This window comes from Eupeodes corollae, chromosome 2 (assembly GCF_945859685.1).
Source record: "Eupeodes corollae chromosome 2, idEupCoro1.1, whole genome shotgun sequence".
Taxonomy (NCBI): Eukaryota; Metazoa; Arthropoda; class Insecta; order Diptera; family Syrphidae; genus Eupeodes; species Eupeodes corollae.
The window spans coordinates 137918598-137940870 of NC_079148.1; the positions used below are offsets into that span (position 1 = coordinate 137918598).

The following is a 22273-nucleotide window of genomic DNA, read 5'->3' on the forward strand; positions in this document are numbered from 1 at the left end:
TTTTTAATTTCTTAATTAAAATAGAGTGACTAACTCTATCAAATGCCTTTGAAAAATCGGTATTTTTTGATATTTTATTTTTATTGGCAAAGATAAAGTTACAGAGTTTACAATATTTTTAAGTCATTGCACATGACAGAGATATGATATCAAATTTTATCTTACTGAACAATAATAATTAGTTTTTAAACAGTATGTAAATATCTTAATATTTGTAAGTTTGAAGGAAAACATTGTAAAAAAACCTTCATTCGAATTTGTTTATTATTATATCACAGATAGGTTATGGTTAGATTTAATAGAAACTAATTTCTTATGATTTATTTTACCAGTAAAAAAATAAATATATAGATAAATAGGCAAACAAAAATAAATAAATACACAAATAAATAAATAAATATATATAATATATAAACAAATAAAAAATTATATATATATATATAAATTAGTAAACGGGAAAAAATGTATAGAACAAATAAGTAGACAGAAGAATGAATATATAATTAAATAAGATACATAAATTAATAAATAAACAAAAAATAAATATAATGATGCATAAATAAACAACATACAAAATTAGTAAATATAAAAGATAATAAATAATACATATATAACAAGATGTATAAGTAAAACAAAAAAAGAAAAAAAACGTATATTAGATAATTTCTTAAATTAGATTTCTAATTAGAGAGTTTTCACTCAATTTATATTTTCTAGAAAAAATTTTATTGAGAATTTCAACTTTCTTGTATATTTTTAATACGTTTGTTGCCTCTATGTGCAAAGCTTGGATTGAAAAATGCCAAGGGAACTTGTTTGCAATACTCGAATATAATTTCTAAATTAGTTTGAATATTGTTTATGATCTTGTCAGGATCTTCATCGGACGAGAATATCGCCATGTCATCTGCATACATGCCAAATTTGCAAGACTGAGAAATCGGAGATAAAAATATTAAACAAAGTAGGGGATAACACTGATCCTTGTGGAACCCCAGCAGGAATAGTTTCGGGACTGTATTTTGTCCATTAAGTCACACTTTTTCAACATCTAGCAAAAAAATCCTGTTGATTTTCTTACTCTAAATTTTTCTTGTATGTGTTTACAGATTCTTAGAACCTGGTGTGGCGTATTATGTGCTTTACGGAAACCAAATTGCTCTATTGGTATGATATTATTTTCGTTTAAAAAAGATTGCAGCGAATTAATTTTTCAAAAATCTTACTAATAAATACTACTGAGTAGGCTTATTGGCCTATAACTTAGTGGATCACTTCCATCTTCCATTTAAGTGGAAAATATTGAATCTTAAAACAGGGGTTTATTAGAGAGGCTAAATAAACAAATCCACTCATTGGAAGTTCATTAAGGAATTGATTTAGAATACCATCCATTCCAGGAGATTTTTTATTCTTAAGATTACATACCAAATATTCAATGTCTTCAACAGGAATTAATTCATCTGCAGAGCTTATTGAAGTTCTATTGAATTCAATGACAGACGTATCTACAAGGTTTGTTAAAATAGGATCGTTGTAGAGGTTAATGGTAGTATTATGATTTCTAGCAAAAGTGTTTGCAAGTGTATTTGCTTTGTCTTCGTTAGAAGTATGAACGGTCCCTGACAATTCAAGTGGTGGTATTTGAATGATTTTCTTTATATTTATTTTATGTGTGTTCCAAAACGGTTTAGAACTAGGATGTAAGGAACTAAGTCTTTTGTTCCATTCTATGTTTCTGAATTTTGATATAGATTCTGTTATTAATTTGTTGAGATGGTTTATTTGTTGAATTTCGTGCTGTTGTCGGTATATTCCATCTAAACATATTTCTTATTTTAATAAGATTCAAAATGGTACGAGGAAGAATAACTGCTTATTTATTAATTGTTTTCTTAGCAACAGATACATTAATACCATCGAAAATACTTTTTTCAAAATAATCAACATAGACGTCAATATCTTCACAACATTCAACACATTCAATACTATTTAAAGTTTGACGCAATTTTGAATTTATATGTGAACGATATAAGTTCCAATTGGCGTTCTTGAAATCTAAATATTACACATTTAATAAATTTGGACTAAGGCTATAGTATTACAGCAGACAGCTAGAAGATCCGAACTACATATGTGCATTTGCAGAAGTAGAAGTCGTAACGCAATACGGAATATTTGAAATATAAAAATGTATACATGGCGAAGCTCTACCACAGGCAGGTATATAAATTGGACCGTTTGGAAACATGAGTGTGATAGGGTATCTCATAGTGAAATCCCACAGATCGTTACCAAATGAATTTGCCCAAAGACAACCCCATTGCTCAGTACATTTATTACAAATGCCATGCGCATTCCAACATACGATTTAAATTTAGTTAAATTACTTGCCATTATGAGAATTTAAATAATTTGTTGTCGGTATAATTTACATCAATTTGATGTCCTTCTTCGAGATTATTTAAAATGAAATTGGAGAAAATAGAAAGATTAGTCGTTGTTGATCTTCCTGCAACGAAACCAGCAGCACATTTTTTAAGAACAATTGGTGGAATTTCGTATGGACCTGGTTTATTTCGGAATTAATTCTAAACAACCAATATCTCTCTTACATTCAAAAGACAAATATGTGGCTGTCAATGGCGAACTTACATTCGAATTAGCGTAACTAGATTCAAAATAGTGTGCGAAGGAATCACAAATACTTGACACATTTGAAAATGTTGAACATACACCTGGGAATACCAATCGATTTTTTTTTACTCTTGATGTAAAACCAGAATGACTTACTTTTTTGTTAGGTTAGATTCAATTGATAAAATATAATCTATATATAAAAAAATGAATTTCTGTTCGTTAGTCTCACTAAAACTCGAGAACGGCTGATTGGATTTATCTTATCTTAGTCTTGAAATGTTCGTGGAGGTCAAGGGAAGGTTTGAAAGGCGAGAAAAAATCGAATAAGTTCCAGGAAAACCCTAAAAACTCTCCTTTTCTATTTCCCATACAAACGTTTTCTAGAGTCAATTTGAACTTTATTGCTATTCAATAAAGTTCATATTAAATTATAATCACTCACTGTTATCTAAGCAATAACGTCAAAGAGTCAATTTGCAAATTATTACCGCTGCATAAAGATCAAATTTAATCATATCTATGAAAATAGTCTTCGCGTGCGCTTTGAAGGATCTAATGTCGCGTTCCGAAAGTGAACAAAAGTGAATCGCGAACGCGACAAAAAATGTAATAAACTATAGTTGTACTGATTTCCAATTAATTTGGTCAGCTTCGCGAAACTTAATTTTAGCTAACTTAAGTTGTAACTGTATCAGATTATTTTTTTAAGTTTGATAATTCTTAAGGTTTGTCACAAATTAAGTTTCTGAACACAACCGTAATATTTGACATTAGATTTGACAACCAACTAATAAGTCAATTATTTTATTACACTTCCGGAGGAACCGGAAAAACGTTCTTTATTTCATTGCTTTTGGCGAGGATCAGATCACGAAATGATGTTGCTCTAGCGTTGGCTTCATCTGGAATAGCTGCGACTCTGCTAGAAGGCGACGAACTGCGCATTTGAATTTGCGATTAAACATGCAAATCACCGAAACACCAATTTGCAACATCGCCAAAAAAAGCACAATGGCCAAGATCCTACAGGTATGCAAATTAATTGTTTGGGATGAATGCACAATGGCCCATAAGAGGTCACTGGAGGCGCTGGACACGATATACATATTTTTGGTGGGGCCATGATTCTGTTCTCAGGTGATTTTCGTCAGACTCTTCCAGTTATTCCCCGATCAACAGTTGATGATGAACTAAATGCCTGCCTAAAACCATCGAATTTGTGGCAGTACGCAAAGACACTCCAATTAACAACTAACATGCGAGTATTTTTGCAACATGATGAAACTGCAAATGTTGTTGCGAAGCAGTTGTTTGATATTGGAAATAATAAAGTTGCAATGGACACCTCGACCGGATTCATCACATTACCCACAGATTTCTGTCACATCACTGATTGAAAAGAGGACCTCATTCATCGTGTTTCCCAGAAATAGCGCAATAGTTCAATAACCATAATTGGCTGGGTGAACGAGCAATATTGGCACGAAAAATAAAGATGTCGAGGATCTCAATGCGGCCATTCAGAATTTTCATAAAAGACAGTTGGTTTCCTTCAAATCAGTCGACACCGTTATGAACCAGGATATGACTACGTCATCCATCCCACGGAATTTTTAAATTCACTGAAACTGCCTGGATTACTATTGCAGTTAAAAGTAGGATCAGTTGTCATCATGCTGCGTAACGTTAATCGATCTCGACTATACAATGGAACAAGACTAACTGTGAAAAAGCTGATGAATAACGTCATTGAGGCAACAATCATAAAAGGAAAATACAAAGGAGGGGATGTCTAGATCATGCGAATACCGATGATTCCAACGAATTTACCAATCGATTTTGAACTCTTACAATTTCCAGTACGTCTGGCCTTTGCGATGACAATAAATAAATCGCAAGGACAGTCCTTATAAGTTTGCGGAATCAACTTGGAGCTTCCCTGTCTCGCGCATGGACAATTATACGTAGCGTGTTTGCGCGTCAGAAAACCGTCTTCTTTGTTTATTTACTCACCACAAAAAAAATATATAGTTTATGAGAAAGCTCTAAATTAATCAAATTAATTAACACACTGTATCATAACAGTATGTGTCTGTTAATAAAAATTTAAAACTTATAAATAGTAAATATTTCAGGAAAACTCTGTTTTTTTAAGTAAGCAACATGATGTGTCGAAAATAATAATAAAACATCATGTTTCATTAAAAAAATGTTTTTTTTTATTCAATACGTTTTGTTTGTTTTGAAATTAATTTATACAAAAGTTTAGGTCTTTTATTTATCGATTAAGGCAGTACAAAGTCTGCCGGGTCAGCTAGTTTTGAAATAAATTTTGTTTAAGAACATCGAATTCTCGTTCCGATTGGATATAAATATTTTGTAGTTTATCTTTATTTTCTGCTATCTGTAAACGTTTAGAAGCATGGTTTTTTCTATTGCTTACTTAACTTTTTATTGAACAAAGTCGGCATACATATCAATTGCCAATTTAAGGTTATCAATAAAAAAGTCATAAAAATGTAATAAATACAAAGAACAAGAATACTCACAATACGGAATATGCACCATGTAACCCGCTATGCCTTCGAAATTAGCTTTTTTTATAATCATAAAAAGAGAAACAAATATCTAAAGTATTGTGATGTTCTCTGTCAACAAAAACAAGGTCCAGATACGATTTAAATTATTCACACAACAATTAATTTGAATTAAGTCATAACATTCAAAAGTATCAATTATGTCTCATTAAAAATCTAAATTTACATTAAATGACTAGAGATATACTTCCTTGGAATTTAATACCCATTCAATGTTTGACAGATCAAAATTTCCAAAAATAATTACATGTTTCGATTTAAGCTTTGTTAGATAGAATTCACAATTTTTTACACGCACTTTATAAATATTTAATGGGCTTTTAAGCGGAATATAACATACAATAACAATCACATATCTATTTGGTAAGTTTGTTTTTACAATGGTCTATGGTCTATGTCATATCGACAGGGGAAAAAAGAAGAAGGTAAATCTAATTCAGTGTTTTCTCAAGATCATATTTGTGTTCAAAAATATCAGCTGATAATATTGTCCAATTACAAAGAAGTTAATAACAATAACAATTTTGCCAACTGGTTAAGAATAAAAGCAAAATGAATAAAAAACGAAAATAATAATCAAAAGTGTCAAAAATTTCAAGAAGAATTGACTGTTTCAATTAAAAAATAATTAAGAAGATGTGCCATTTCACCAACTATAAACAAAATACAAAATAAAATTATCCACCAACCTAATTTCCCTTTTAATGAAAATATTATAAGTGCTCACTTTTTAATCGTTAATTACTGATTTTTATTCATTCATTGGATTTTATAAGGAGCTCAACCTGTTTTTCGATTTTTATAATTCCAATCAAATCTCCAAGAATATAAGAAGCACGCGTATACGACTTTAGGTCTTTTTCTTCTTTCTTATTTCAAAGCTGTCCTCTCTTACACTTGTTTTTGTTTTTATTTTTATTTTTATTTGTATTTTCCTTTAGCCTCGCACTCAACTATAAGCGGCTGAACTTGTCACAATTCATTGCCTTTATTCAAACACAAAATTCCATCACCGTCACAACAACAAATACAAAAAGATTCAATTGCCGATTATGACCCACTTCTTATAGCCAAACCGGCGGCGGCGGTGCAACAGTGGCAATGGCAATGGCGGCGGTTTCAATTTTGCGGAAAGCACGCTTGTGCGTAGACCAATATCATAACAGAGATGCAACTCTATTTAGGTTACCCCATTTGGCAGTGCGCTTCCCTGAAGGTCTACACTTTACGCAGAAATATATCCATCTATTATATTTGCTCCACTTTTTTAGCAGAGCAGAGCTCAAAACTTTGCTAGTTGTGGCAGAAAAATCTCGTTTTCAATTTCGATTTCTAGTGCGATGTTTGCCAATAGGATTAAATGGGGGATGCCGGGTTGGAATTCATACGCACACGCATAGATGGTAGCCTGTTGTCTATCTATACATGATGAGCTCTCTGAGATCCATGAAACTGGTTGCTTCTTATACCAGAACTGGTTTTTCAATGACGCAGTCTTCAAGTGCTCCAATGGCAAACAAAAAAGAAACAGAAAAGAAGTAACAACTAGGAAGCGATTTTTCTTCGTCTTCATCTTTTGGGAGGATTTTTCTTTCATGCAATTGACCATTTTTTTGCTACTGCATCCGTGTCAATTGGTGGCTTTGACATTGAACATATAAAAGTCGTCTTGGGTTATAATTAAGTTCGATAGGTAAAGATATGTTATTGATTAATGTGGTTGATAATAATCAATCTTATTTGGTAGTGAAAAAGTGTAATCAGGTTAGATATTTACTAACGTACACATACTTTTTCTTTTACTTATCGCTTCTTATGATGGAATTTGAAATTTCTACACACATTTTTGTAAAAAACAAAAATAATTGTAAAAAAACAATAAACTTTAAATCATCTAAACACTATTTACAGGCACGTATTACATAAAAACATTAATAAACAAAAGAGCTGAATAGCAAACCTTTTTTAAGCAATATTTGAATGAAGTAGGTGAAAAAGGCCATACATAACATTAATTGTGTGTTTTTTTATTTTATATGTATTTTTACATTGACATTATAATTTTGTAAACAAATTTTAGCAAAATAAATATGTATGCTCATGCATATTCTTTAATAACTTTTTATACATTTCTTTTTCAAGCCTATCCACTAAAAGGCATTTTTATGCATTTTAAAAAATATTCCGCTTTCGTTGTGAAATTTGTATTAAAATGTCATTGTTATTCCAAATATATTAATTTTCATACAACATTATTTTATTTATGTTTAGTTCAGTTGAATATCTTTATTTTAGTAATCTCTTCATTTTAAGGTTTCTACTTGAAAATCAAATGTGTTATTTTTGCTGATAACATATTTATGCTGGAAAAGTGTGAAATTCAAATTATTAAAATTAATACACAAATTAATGCAAAGGGACTTCGTAGCAAGACTTCTGACGTTTTTCTCAACTCACAAAAATTTCCACTTGACGTATTCGTTTTGACAGAAACGTGGCTTAATTCAAGCTTTTCCGACACAGAACTTTTCAGTCAAGAGTTCGAAGTTTACAGAAACGATCGTCATGTTGGTAATGCAAAGGATTTAGGTCGAGGTGTTCTCATAGCGGTAAAAAATACATATTTCTCTTCTTCTGTATCTTTTCCATTTGAATTATCATTTGAACTGGTATGTGTAAAGATAATGGTACAGACTAAGACTATTTTCATTTTAAACGTCTACATTCCTCCAAAAAGTTTGGAGTCTAGCTGTTTATAACGATCTCTCCTTGGCATTAGACTATCTTATAAATTTGTCCAGCCTTGAAGCCTCTCCTTCTTCTTAACAAATGGAACTATCTCTTCTCGATAAAGTCCTTCTTACTAACTAACAGCAAACAAGCTTTATTAAAAACTCAAAAAATCGAATTCTCGATTTAGTATTTTCTTCTGACACTATTAGTACTCTTGTTCTAGAATCTAGATCATTAATATAATATTGATAAATATCAACCCCCTTTGGAATTTTTTTTGACTTAAGTAATCACCTTATTGAACACAGTAATTCCTTTGATTGCTTATATAATTTCGATTTCAGAAGATCCAATTTCCAGCAGTTGTCTGAAGATTTAACTATTTCTGGAATTGCTGATGCATTAGCATTTTCTAACATTGACGAAGCAGTTTCAATTTTGTATAAGATCCTTAATAATTGTTTAGACAAAAATCTACCTTTTAAGATATTAAAAAATTCTATCTTTAACCACCCTTGGTACCCGAAAGAATTGCGTTAACTTCGTAACGAAAGAAATAAGGCATGGAAAACTTATCTCAAAACTCTGTCTCCAATCAACTTCTCTTTTTATGTTGAACTCTTTAACCAATTAAAGTCCCTTTCTAATTTTGTATACGCTTGTTTTGTTACTGATATGGGCAGGGCACCTCTTCAAAAGAGAATCCTAAAAAAGTTTGGAAATTTGTAAACTTAAAGAAAAAATCAGATGGCTTTCCAGTTAACTTTACATACAAGAACCTTTCGTTAAATAAAACTGTTGATATCTGTAACGCTTCCGCAACAAATTTCCTTCAGTCCTTTGTTAATAGCCCTGAAGAAGTTGATGAAGTATATTTTTATAATCTTCACTCCTTTTCGCAATCTAGCTGTAGTCACATACCTGCGCTACAGAGTACGGTCCTTGATCTTTTATCTGCTTTGAATGATGACTGCTCAGCCGGTCCCGATAGTATTAGAAAAGTGTAGTAATGCTTTAGTATTACCCGTAGCGTGATGGTTAGTGCGTTGGACTGGCCTAAGGCACCAGAGGTGCAGCCTGACATTGTAGCCTTGTTGTTGAGCATTCAAGGTCAACTAACAGGACTGCAAAGTCAGATAAAGGAGCAAGGCAAAAGGGTAGATCATCTCTACTCTTTGTTGCCTGGCCTGGCGCAATTTAGATCATAATGGGCGCGCTGCCGGAGACGCGCCTTAAAGTCCTAGCTGTGAATGTAAATTCACTGATTAGGATTGAACGAAGAGCCAATATGTTCCAATTGTTGATAGACTACAGTCCCGATGTGTTTATGGCTAGCGAAACTAAGCTAAACCACAAACACAAATTGACTCATAAAAATTACAATATCGTAAGAAGAGACCGGCCCGACTCCACTCAAGGGGGCGGTGTCGCTCTCTTTATACGAAAAGGCATTAATTATAAAGTCGTATATAACAATGAATTGCGAAAGCTCAAGACGCTAGAAGTTTGCGTTGTATGCATCTCTCTCACTCAAGGGAAGCGGATGTATATGATTGCGGCTTATGCGGCTGGAGCTCCGCAGGTTACTTACTTTGCTTCAGAACTCGAGATTCTTTTTAGGGGCCGGTGATTTGAACGCAAAACATGAAGATTGGGGAAATCAACATAGTAATCCCAGAGGAAATCATCTTTTTAATTTGATGAATCTTTACAGCGTTGAATATGGCGTCGACCTGCTGGCTACCGCAAAGCCATCGTATCCAAGAAGCGGCTCCTTTCTGGATCTTTTGCTGTACGACACTAGACTGACAGTAACAGACAAAGTGGGTAATCACCCTCGAAACTGCTTACAGACAGTCGAGTACGACAGTGATTACTGCGGACTGGCTGCTGTAATGCAGATTCCGAACGAACGGGTGGAGTTGGAGGAATACGTTGCAACGCACTCTTACAATTACAATAAGATGCGTTGGCCCCGTTTCACCAACGCCTTAGCGAGAGAACTTCGTTCGAGTGACATAGCCCCACCAAACAACAGAAACCTGACAAATACAGAAATTGACCAACATTTACAACAGATGGACGAAACAATAAAACGAACGATGGAACGGACAATCCCAAAGTACAAAGAAGGGGACCAAATGGACGCTTACAGAAACGCGACAATTGACGCACTACGTAGGCACAAGAGTGGCTTACTGACAAGACTCAAAAACTTGTACAGACGACTTACAGACCCACACGACTTGGAGGTTAGGACACTGACCTGTTGATTAAGGAGAACTACAGGCTATCAATTAACAAGAACTGGGACCGCAAGATCCGGTCAGTTAATTCGAGTGACCCTAGTTTGTTCCCCAAAATCAACAAGATATTCAGGAAAAAAAACGATAATGACCTTCCGTGTCTTAAACTCCAAAGAACTGAAGAGAACAGAGACGTACTCAGGACAGCGCAAATAGATCCAGAAGAAGCCATCTTTGACGATGACATTTATATAATTGAAGATCCGAAGGAAAAAGTGGAGGCGGTGGGAGCTGCTTTCCAGCAAGTGTTCAAGGTGAATGTTAGCATTCGCCCCAACCACGACCTGGAAAACAGAGCCCTACTTAATCACTTTTACCTCAGGTGTCGGTGGTATATCCAACGTTGTAGTAAGACATTTACCGACGGAAGCAATTGACATTTACACCACACTCTTCAACAATGCACTGAATAATGCATATTATCCAGTGCATTGGAAGACCACTGTGGTTCATCCTCTCCCAAAAAAGAGAAAGTACAACTCCAGCCCGTGAAATCTTCGGTCGATAAGTTTTCTTCCGAGCATCAGCAAAGTTTTCGAAAATATCATTAGTAGGGCTCTGACTAAGTGGGCTGCGGACAACAAAATAATTCCGGATAAACAGTTCGGGTTCAAGGCGGGTCATGACACAATTCATGCTGCCTCTAAACTCGTTTCTGATATCCAATGGAATTAATCAAAACAACAATGCACAGGTGCTGTTCTGGTTGATTTGGAAAAGGCCTTTGACACCGTATGGTTAGAGGGTCTTTACCTTAAACTGAGCCAAGCCTGCTCAGCAAGCATAGCAAGCCATTGTTGTATATACTTTATGATATGCTTAACGGTAGAAAGTTTGTTGTCAAAAGTCAAAAGTGGCAATGTAACTTCTACCACAACATTCTCAATTAAAAATGGTCTTCAACAGGGAGCGGTGAATTCGCCGATTCTCTTCAGCATTTACACCAACGATCTGGTATTTAGTCTTACAAAGGTAATTGCGTACTAATTGCGTACAGAACGGCCCGAAAGGTTGAGGTTATTAGAATTCTCTTGCAGCGTGATTTCTACAAGATTCAGCGATGTTGCGACGACTGGAAACTGAGCATAAATGTCCAGAAGTCAGAGACAATTTTGTTCCGGACTCCGTTGGCTGGGGCCACGAGGGATGGCGCAAGATGGCCATCGTTGATCTTCACGGGCAGCCATTAGCGAGCAAAAGTGTAGTTAAGTACCTCGGTATCTGGTTAGATCAGTATTTATATTTCGACAGACACATAAATGCTGCTCTGACCAGGGCCAGAGGAGCCTTCGCTCTGACGAAACGGCTGTTTTTTAGCAGTCGGCTTGACCCCAGAGTGAAGGTAATTTGCTACATGGCCCTCATACGGCCAATGATCGTTTATGGTTGTCCTGTGTGGTTCAACGTTGCCCCTTCACAGATGGAGAAGTTTCGGGTGTTCGAGCGGCAGTGTTTACGACGCTGTACCGGTTTATATCGAACAGCCGAGCCTTCTTATGTGTATTACTATTCCAACGAGGTCATATACAACGGGGCTCGAATCAACAGAATTGACAATTTCGTGATAAAACTCGTTCGAGGTCACATTGCAAGATCTATGTCTTCGACTAACAATTTAATTTTCGGGGCGTTCTATCGGAATGACGAGTATTTTGAAAGTGCACGCTTGATCGGCTTCATTCCACCAGAGGCATTCCTTTTTTTAGACAAATGCGGTCTGATACAGGATAGATTGGCAGTTCCGTTAATCTACCACGTCAGACGAAGAACCGTGGATAGGCGACTCCCATACAATCGGGACGTCATGGCACAAGGCGGAGCAGAGCTCCTTTGGTTCAGTAGGGCTGTGTCCGAACGGGACCGAACTGATAGGGTGAAGCAGGAGAAGAAGTTTTGGTGGCTTCGGCACTTGATAGTGGGTAGTTGGGATGGGGTTTTAAGCCTTGGCCGGCTTACATTCTTGTTTTATAGTTTTAGGGTTTAGTTTTTAGGATGGAACAAAAGAAAATACAAAACAAAAAAATAAAAAAACATGGAATTAAAATAATAATAATAAAAAAGACAACAAAATATGAAAAACAAAAATGTTAGTTAATTAGATTTGCTGCTGTGGTTGTTCTAGTTTTAAGTAGTTTATAGTTAGAATAGGTAGTTTAAGTTAGCTTTAAGTTTTATTTAAGGACCTAATGTTAAGTAGTTTGCAAGTAAAAATAAAAAAAGGATACAGATATAAGTTTTTAAAAATTTTCTAATGAATACAAAAATAAATAAAATTGAATTGAAGTTAAAATAGATCTTAGGGCCGAAAGGCATTAGTATTAATTATTATTGTTTAACTTAGAGTGTCCGTATGGGACCATTAAGTTAGTTGTAAGTTATGGATAATTAGGCTAGTTTTATGAATTTTTGTCTAGCTTTAAGATAGGTTTAAGATTGAATTAATGAAAATGAATTAAAAAAAAAACATCGTATTCTACTTCTTCAAAGGCGTGTTAATAATGACTTAGTATTTTTTCATCAACTCATTAATGGTGAAATTGATGTACCTTATTTGCTTTTTTGTGTACATTTGAATTACCGAGGAACTTACGAACTAACGCCTGCTTACATTTGATTTTATGCATATTGACTTGCATAGAACTAACTATGGGAAGAATGAAGCTTTAAGTCGAATGAGCACTTTATATAACTTAAACTGTTCATCGATAGATTTAAATTTAAATAAGGTGGGATTAAAATCATTGTTTAGAAACAGTGCTCCACTATCGTAAACGTTCTCATTTAATTTTTTGATCGTATTTTGGAACTTGCTATAAGCTTACTACTTCCTGAAATTCTGACACTTCTTTTTATGACACTATACAAACATTATTATAGCTGTGTAATCATTTATTAAAGTTCGTAGATAATTCTTCATATTGAAATGTTAGATTGTATGATTATTTTTATTAAAAACAAGAATTCATTAAGTCACATTTCAATTATTGAAGTTTATTAATGTTATTGTAAGATTTGTAGTTATTTGCAGATTTTTAAAATAGATTTTTATTCAGGGAAAACTATTTTTAAAATTAAAACTTATTACAATCACAGTAAGTTTAAACAAATTAATAAGTCTGATTTATTTAAAACAAAAACTCACTCGATATGTTCACGCCAAACACCTCCACCGATATTGATGGATTAACGCAAACTGTTGCACTTAATTTAATTCTGCATTTAAATTGCGGCAGTCACTAAGTTTTCAGTATTTTGGCATCGATCCAATTTTCAACTCAATTTGAAGAAACAACATTTAAAAAATATACCTCCATGGTAGATCGAATGTAGTGATATTTAAATAGATGCACACCGTTTATCATTTTCCTATCCTTTCTAAATTATTTAAATTTCTCAAAGCACGTATTTTGATTGAAATATGTGATTTGGAACTATTCCCTTTTTAAATAAAAGTTTAAATGTTAAGTTTATAAGTATGAATATGTGTGTCTTGTACAAGTTAAGTTATAATCGAAAATTTGTGAACATTTTTAAATTTTAAAAAAGAAAAAGGGTGTTTTGAAAGTACATGCTTATTTTTGAAAATTTGAAGTTACCATTTTGAACAAATAAGGAAATAAGTGCATATTAGCCCAATAATAACTAACAATACGGTTACAACACAATATCCTTTTCATGACAATTTACATGATCAACTAACGTATTTGTGTGAGTATATCCTTTCATATACATTAGTTGCGAAGAACCAACAAGCTTCGGATACGGACGGATTCACAGTTGAAAACCCAAGCAAACGAAATAATGACAACGAACTTCGGATCAGTACTTGGAATGTTAGGTCCCTTAACAGACCAAGTGCAGTCCAACAATAAGCGGAAGCTCTTAACTGCTGCAAGGCAGGTATTACCGCCATCCAAGAAGTGTGATGGGATGAACAGGGCAAACGCAAACTAAAAGACTGCGATGTATACTACGGCGACCGCTATCGAGAACAAAGACAGCGTCTATTTGGGTGTGGATTTGAGTTTCAACAGTGTGAGCGAGCGCATCACGACAATCCGCATCAAAGCTAAATTCGCCAACATAAGCCTAATATCAATATCCACAAGGGGACATGGAAATCTTCTGATCAATCAAATGTCAACCAGATTTACCACATTGCGATCGACGCACGACACTTCTCCAGTATACAGGATGTCCGAACTTTCCGAGGGGTGAACATTGACTCGGACCACTACCTCGTTGTAGCCAAGGTACGGCTACAGATTTCCCGTTCCAAGCCAAAACAAGGAAGTACTGTGAGAAGTTTCGACGTTAGACGGCTTCAGTCGCAAGAGACCTTTTCCGATCGAGTCTCTAGTAACCTCTTAAGAAGTCTTATGCTGCTTGCATTAAGCATTGAAAATATTGCCTTGCAGCCATCAGAGATGACGCCTCTGAAGTGCTGGGTTTCCCACGGCCAAACAGCGAAGCCCCTGGTTTGACGACGAACGAACGCAAGAGCACGCAGCGAAACATACAAAACGGCGCTGCATAGAAGGACCAGAGTTGCTCGCGAGCTCTACGAGCAGAAGAGGAAAGAGGAAGATAGAGTGATGTCACAACAGGAATGAAGGTCGTAAATTTTACCAAAAGGTACAAAAAATCTCCCAAGGGTACAAGCCACGAACCGAAGCCCGTAAGGAGCATCGTAGTAGAACCGTAGTCGATGTTGAGAATATGGAAAAACCACTTCTCCAAATTATATAACGACGATGACGAACCGAATTTCGCTGTAAGGGAGATAGAACCACTCAACCTCGGCGACGAAGATCTACAATTCCGCCTACCCGACGTCGACGAAGTGAAGATAGTTATATCTAAACTGAAGTCAAACAAACCTGCTGGAGCTGATGAAATTGCTGCCGAACTATTTAGCAGCAGACTATGACTTGGTAGGAAGCGTGCACCAACTCATCTGCAAAATATGGTCGGAAGAAAGCATGCCCCATGAGTGGAATCTCAGCATAGATGCCCGATACATAAAAAAGAAGAGGCATCAGTCTCCTTAACATTGCAAACAAGATCCTCTCTGCCGTATTATGTGAACGTGTGAAGCCGTTCGTCAACAACCTGATAGGTCCTTATCAGTGTGGCTTCAGACCAGGAAAGTCCATTATCGACCTAATATTCACAAGACGGTAGACATTGAAAAAAACCCAGGAGCTTCATATCGATGCCCACCATCTCTTTATCGATTTTAAAGCCGCGTATGACAGCATCTTTAGGGAAGAATTCTACAGATGAATGTCTAGTTTTGGCATCCCTGTAAAATTTATCCGTTTGTGCAGAATGACGATGGAGAATGCACGCTGCTCTATCAAGGTCGGAAAAGATCTCACCGATGCATTTTATGTAAAAAAAGGTTTTAGACAAGGCGATGCACTGTCATGCCTCTTCTTCAATATCGTTCTGGAATGAATTGTGCAAAACTCAACCGTCAATACTAGAGGCATAATCTTCCAAAGGTCCATCCAATTACTCGGATACGCAGATGATATTAACATAATTGGAAGATTGAAGCGTAATGTCAGTGGAGCGTTTTTGAGCATTGCGACGGAAGCGAAGAAGATGGGTTTAGTGGTCAATGAGGGCAAGACCAAGTATATGGTGTCATCAAAAAAAGACACTGAACAACGACGTCTTGGACAAAACGTCACCATGGACAGCTAAAACTTCGAGGTAGTTGAGGACTTTGTCTACCTAGGCACCGCTATAAATACAGACAACGACACCAGCGCTGAAATCAAACGAAGAATAACTCTTGCAAATCGCTGCTTCTTTGGACTTAGAAGGCAATTGAGAAGTAAAGTCCTAAAATCTCCATCTATAAGACACTCATTATCCCGGTTCTAATTTATGGCGCTGAGGCCTGGACCCTGTCAAAGAAAGATGAGAACGTCTTAGGATGCTTCGAGAAAAAAATTCTTCGGGTGATTTTTGGTCCAGTACGCATAGATGGAGAATGGAGGAGAAGACATAAAGACTAACTGTAAGGGCTGTAAAGTGACACTGACCTAGTTAGCAGAATTAAAGTCCAACGGCTTAGATGGCTTGGTCATGTTGAGCGAATGGACATGAACACTCTAGCCCGGAAGGTCTTCGAATCCACGACTCAGGTGGCGCACTCAGGTGGGTGAAGACCTCAACCAACTTGGATTGCGAAACTCGAGACAGCTAGCTAGGGACCGAGCTAGATGGAGAAGTTTGTTGAGTGAGGCCCTAGTTCACACAGGACTGTAGCGCCACCTTAAGTAAGTAACTAAACATATCGTCTCATTCAATTTGTAATTTATTGAATGGATTGTGGAGCATTGGCATAGACCTAAATTACAAGATCTTGCAGTGAACACTTCTTTGAGTAAAAATACGGTCAGTAAACTTTTCTTGAAAAATTGCGACCACAGCATAATGGTTGGAAAATGCTTACTAGTGAATTTTAACAATTTCAATGACAGCTGCCCAAATAGTAACAAGCACTAAGAGGTGGTTGTTTCGACCACAAAACAATGTTTAAAATCTTCTTTTTAACATTTTTTAAAAAATATCATACTATGGTCTGAGGCTCCAAGTTTCTAAAAGTATTGTTACTTTTTTATGGCTTCCTGTCTTTTTTTTCAACTGAAAACAAGATACGATAATGCGCCTGACCCGAAATTGTAAAATAAATTTAAATTCGACAGTTTTCCAATGTTCGATCACATACTCCTCGCGTTCACATGTCAGTTATAAGCCGGCATTAATGCCAATGAATGCCAACAACCATGACAAGAATAAATAATAAGCCACTCATCAAAAGTTAATATTATTTACCTTTAGATAAAAGCCAACATACCTACATACTTATATGTACTTTCGATTGGTCATTTTTTTTTGTAAGTTGAATCCATTTTGAACAAAAGAAAGTCCACCAACGCAAAATAATGTACGACTATAATGAAATTAAATTGACAGTTTTGCATTCCTGAGACGTGAGCTACATATATATTGTTGTAATATAGACAAGCCGATATAACCCATTGACAGCAGACGACCGCGACGTCTTGTGGAGTGGAGTAACTTTGGCAGACAAAAATCGCCATTAGGTAATATTGTGTTTTTATTTTATTTGGCTCAAGAAATCTATAAAAACGAAAGGAAAGTGCAATTCAAGCAATCCATTTGATATCATTTGAATTTTAATTAAATTAACTATGCTGAGGGTGCATTGTAGCAATTTAAATTATGTGTGGCGTTTAAAATATTAATTTCTGGTTAATGAAAGCTTAATGTGTAGATTAAGTATTCCAAATGTTATAGGAATAAACGTGCATTAAATCTGTTTGATAAATCAACAACAATAAACGATTAAAAGATTAACTAAATTAAATATTCAAAAGCATATGTTTGAACTTATGTAGATAATGCACAATTAATGTAATTATAAAAGATTACCTTTTAAAATAATAACAGAAACAACATTTAGGAGTACTTAGCTTACGACTTACAAAAAACGCTTTTTTGAAACCATGAGTGACATGAATATTATTTAAAAGAAAGTGCTACAATCTTTGGTAAGTGAATATGACACAAATTGTTTCTTAAGGCTGAGATTTTAAATTTGATTAAGAATTGTAACGACAAACACATCAAATTACTTTAATTCAGATGACAAAAAAAGACTTAGGTGAGCTCTGTGGGCTTGGTTTCTACTCCACCTTCAAAGTATACCATGTTTCTATAGGCACAAAATATAACTTAACATTGGCTATAAATTTCGGTATTAAATTGATTTGTTGCAAGGAGAAATAATAACCTTAATTGAAAAGTGTTTTTATGAGCTTTGTTATGCTGAGTTTAATTATTATAATATAAAGAGATGTAAGTACGATGAACTCAACTACAAGCTTATGTATTTAAATGCAAAAAAAGATTACAAAAACACCTGCCAAATCAAGAAAACAGAGTTTCAAAGAATCACGGCAACCGAAATTTCGCAATGCAAGGACTCAGCAACTCTGTGGAAAATGCTCAATAAAATAAATGGAAGAAAATTTAAAATTGGACTTAATATCAATGCAGCACAGCTTAAAACATATTTCAGTAATATGCTGAATCATCTCGATTCCTTACTCCAGCCAGAGAGAAAAAAATTAAATTAGTTTTTTCTCTCTGCTCCAGCCTCGTTTTCAGTATGCAAGACCAGATGTACTAATTTGGATTTTGGATAAACCCATCACTCAAGCAGAAGTAAGAGGCACGTAAGTAAAAGTAAAGATCGCAAAGCGCCAGGAACTGACGGCATTAGTATTGAATTTTTCAAATATGCCAATGATGATTTATTAGAAATTTTTTACCAAAGCGTACTGTTCCAATCCTTAAAAAAGAGGATGGGGTGCGACCCACACTGATAACTTCCCATCCCGTCTGTCCATTTGTCTTGCTTAAAAGTTTTTCTATATGTACTCGTATCAATTTTTACCAAATTTGCGTACTATTTTTTATAGATTTTATTTTTTATGAAAAACGGACTGTTGGAATTTTATATAAAAATTACTGAATATCGAAACAATATTTTCTGTGAGATAAAACGAGTTTGAAGCCAATATTTTAAATTTTTAAAAGATATTTGAGTCGAAAATCAATTTTTACCAACTTTTATTAATTTTTTTTAAGTTTTTATTTTTTGTAAAAAACTGTCAATTCGATTTTATTCAACATTTTTCAGAATGTTTAAAACAAAATTTCTTGTAAGATAAAATAAGTTTGAAGCCTAAGTCTCCATTTTTGAAAAGATATTTGAGTCAAAATTCAATTTTTCCCAACTTTGAGTAATGTTTTTTAGGTTTTTATTTTTTTATAAAAAAAACTGTCAATTAGATTTTTTTCAAAATTTTATCAGATGTCAAAAACATTATTGTTTGTTACACAAAATTGTTTTGGAGATGAAATCATATTTTAGTCGTAAAATTTTCGAGGTGGCAATTTTTTTTTCAGTTTCTTTTGATTTATAAAAAAAAACCGTTTATTGGATTTTTTGCCAAAAATATACTTGTTTTGTATTACGTTACAATATTTAATATAAAATTTAATTCAAGTCTGTAGCGTCATTGGTTCATGAGATATTTAGGGCTAACCAAATTGTTCACCTTTTTTTAAACTGCTATGGTAAAAAAACCACCCACGCAATTTTCTTGAGAGCCCTTTCTGCATCTTTCTGTCTTATTATCTGTATAACAAAATTTATTTGAAGTCGATATCTCTTCTGGTACTTGAGCTATAGACAACGAAAAAAACGTCGCGAACGTACGGAAGTAAGAACGTACGTACACACGCACGCACAAACATCTTTCTAAAAATCTTTTATTTCGACTTTAGGGACCTTGAAACGTCGAGAAATGTCAAAATTTTTAACTTCCCATAGGAAGTTATTGTAATGGGTCCGATTTGTCAAATTGAAAATTTTGACATTTTTCGACGTTTCAAGGTCCCTAGAGTCGAAATAAAAGATTTTTAAAAAGATGTCTGTGCGTGCGTGTGTACGTAAGTTCGTACGTCCGTACGTTCGCGAAGTTTTTTTCTTCGTCCATAGCTCAAGTACCAGAAGAAATATCGACTTCAAATAAATTTTGTTATACAGATAAAAAGGCAGAAAGATGCAGAAAGGGCTCTCAAGAAAATTGCGTGGGTGGTTTTTTTACCATAGCAGTTTAAAAAAAAGGTGAAAATTTTGGTTAACCCTAAATATCTTACGAACCAAAAAGAGACTTGAATTAAATTTTATATAATAAACTGTAACGTGATCTCAAAGAAGTATATTTTTTGAAAAAAAATCTATTTAACGGTTCTTTTTCTAAATCAAAAAAACTGAAAAAAAAAAATTTGTCACCTCGAAAATTTTACGACTAAAATATGATTTTATCTCCAAAACAATTTTGTGCAACGGAGAATAATGTTTTTGAAATCTAATAAAATTTTGAGAAAAATCGAATTGACAGTTTTTTTTATAAAAAATAAAAATCTAAAAAAAAACATTACTCAAAGTTCGTAAAAATTGAATATCGATTCAAATATCTTTTCAAAAACTTGAAATTTAGACTTCAAGCTTATTTTATCTTATAAGAAATATTGTTTTCAACATTTTGAAAAATGTTGAGAAAAATCGAATTGACAGTTTTTTTACAAAAAATAAAAACCTTTAAAAAAAATTTATAAAAGTTGGTAAAAATTGATTTTCGACTCAAATATCTTTTCAAAACTATAAAATATTGGCTTCAAACTAATTTTATCTAATAGAAAATATTGTTTTCAACATTCTATAGAATTTTGAAGAAAATCGAATTGACGGTTTTTTACAAAAAATAAAACTCTAAAAAAACAATACTAAAACTTGGTAAAAATTTACTTTCGACTCAAAAAGCTTTTCAAAAATTAAAAATATTGGCTTCAAACTTATTTTATTTTACAGAAAATATTGTTTTCGATATTCAGTGATTTTTATATAAAAATCCAACAGTCCGTTTTTTCATAAAAAATAAAATCTATAAAAAATAGTACGCAAATTTGGTAAAATTGATACTAGTACATATAGACAAACTTTTAAGCAAGACAAATCGACAAACGGGATGTTAAGTTATCAGTGTGGGTCGCATCCCATCCTCTTTTTAATTTGACAAATCGGAGCCATTACAATAACTTCCTATGGGAAGTTAAAAAGGAGACCCTAATCAGGCTGATAATTATAGAGACATTTCATTTTTAAATTCAGTGCAAAAAATATTAATGGGTGTTATGGCAAATCGGTTTAAGAGTTTGATTTCACAAACAGATGCTTAAGCGAATTTCAGGCAGGATTCCGTGAGAACTACTCGACCATAAATCAAATCTTCATTCTGAATACGACATTTATTAGAGAAAAAAGAAAGCTCTATGCGTTTTTTGTTGATCTAAAAGCTGCATTTGATACGGTGGACAGAAACCGACTTTTTTATAAATTATGCGTCTATCAAGACAATTTGGCAATTTGATGAAAAATTGTATGAACAAACTACTTCTGCTGTTTGGGACGGTAGCCAAATGTCAAATTTTTTGAAGCGGTTACATATGTGAAACAAGGAATTTATGTCCGCAAGCATTCATAATGTTTATAGACGACATTCCAGATTATTTATGTGGCGGTGTAAGAATTGGGGGTATCCTTATTAAAGTTTTGATGTATGCAGATGATTTGGTGCTCCTTGCAGACATACCTGAACGTTTACAGCGAATGATTAATCAGCTGAAAAAATACTGTGATGAACGGAGGCTGAATGTAAACATAAATAAATCCACAACGATGGTGTTTAGAAAAGGAGGTGGGTGCTACGCTAGGAATGAGAAGTGGTTTTTTGATGGACAGGAATTAAAAACAGTGAAGTCATAAAAATATTTGGGAATAAATATCTGCTGCAACATGAACATGGAAAAACACTTTCAGGAGAAGCTATCTTCATCTAAATCAGCCATAAGTTCCGCATGAAAAACTGTCTGGATGATAAACATATATCAATGAGAATCAAATAAAATATTCTAGGCAGTTTCCAAATCAATAATGGTATATGTATGGAACTCAAGTGTGGGGATACAAATCATACGATACAGTAGAGTACAAGCTTCCACAATCCTCACCAAACCATATGCTATTTGTTGAAACAGGAATCTCACCACTATTCATAGAATAATTGCGACTTCGTTTCAACTTCATTGCGAAAACTATGGTACTGGACGGAGAAAGGTTGACCAAACGACTAGCAAGTTACTTGATAGAGAAGAGAATATTGTTTAATGAACATTGGAAAGCACTCGCAGAGTTCGCTTGTCACACTTTAAGGATTACTATGAATAATATCCATCAATGTAAGGAAGAGTTCGATAATTTATTTAAAGCGGTAGATGCAAAAATGCGAGCGGAAAGCATTGAAAAAGCACTAACTTCAAACC

The 22273-nt window shown here is 34.2% G+C and overlaps 1 protein-coding gene across 2 annotated transcripts in view; it reads right to left on the reverse strand.

Annotated features, from left to right (window-relative positions):
- The window catches only part of LOC129946593 (uncharacterized), a 31479-nt gene that overhangs the window by 5274 nt on the left and 3932 nt on the right, over positions 1-22273 (reverse strand). Inside the window, exon 1 of one of the 2 annotated variants that reach the window (XM_056056842.1) lies at positions 13419-13530. The exons of the other annotated variant lie outside the window; for it this stretch is intronic. The gene's annotated coding sequence lies outside the window, so the exon portion shown is untranslated. Of the gene's footprint in view, positions 1-13418; positions 13531-22273 lie in introns of those variants that run through there. 2 annotated transcript variants of the gene reach the window in all.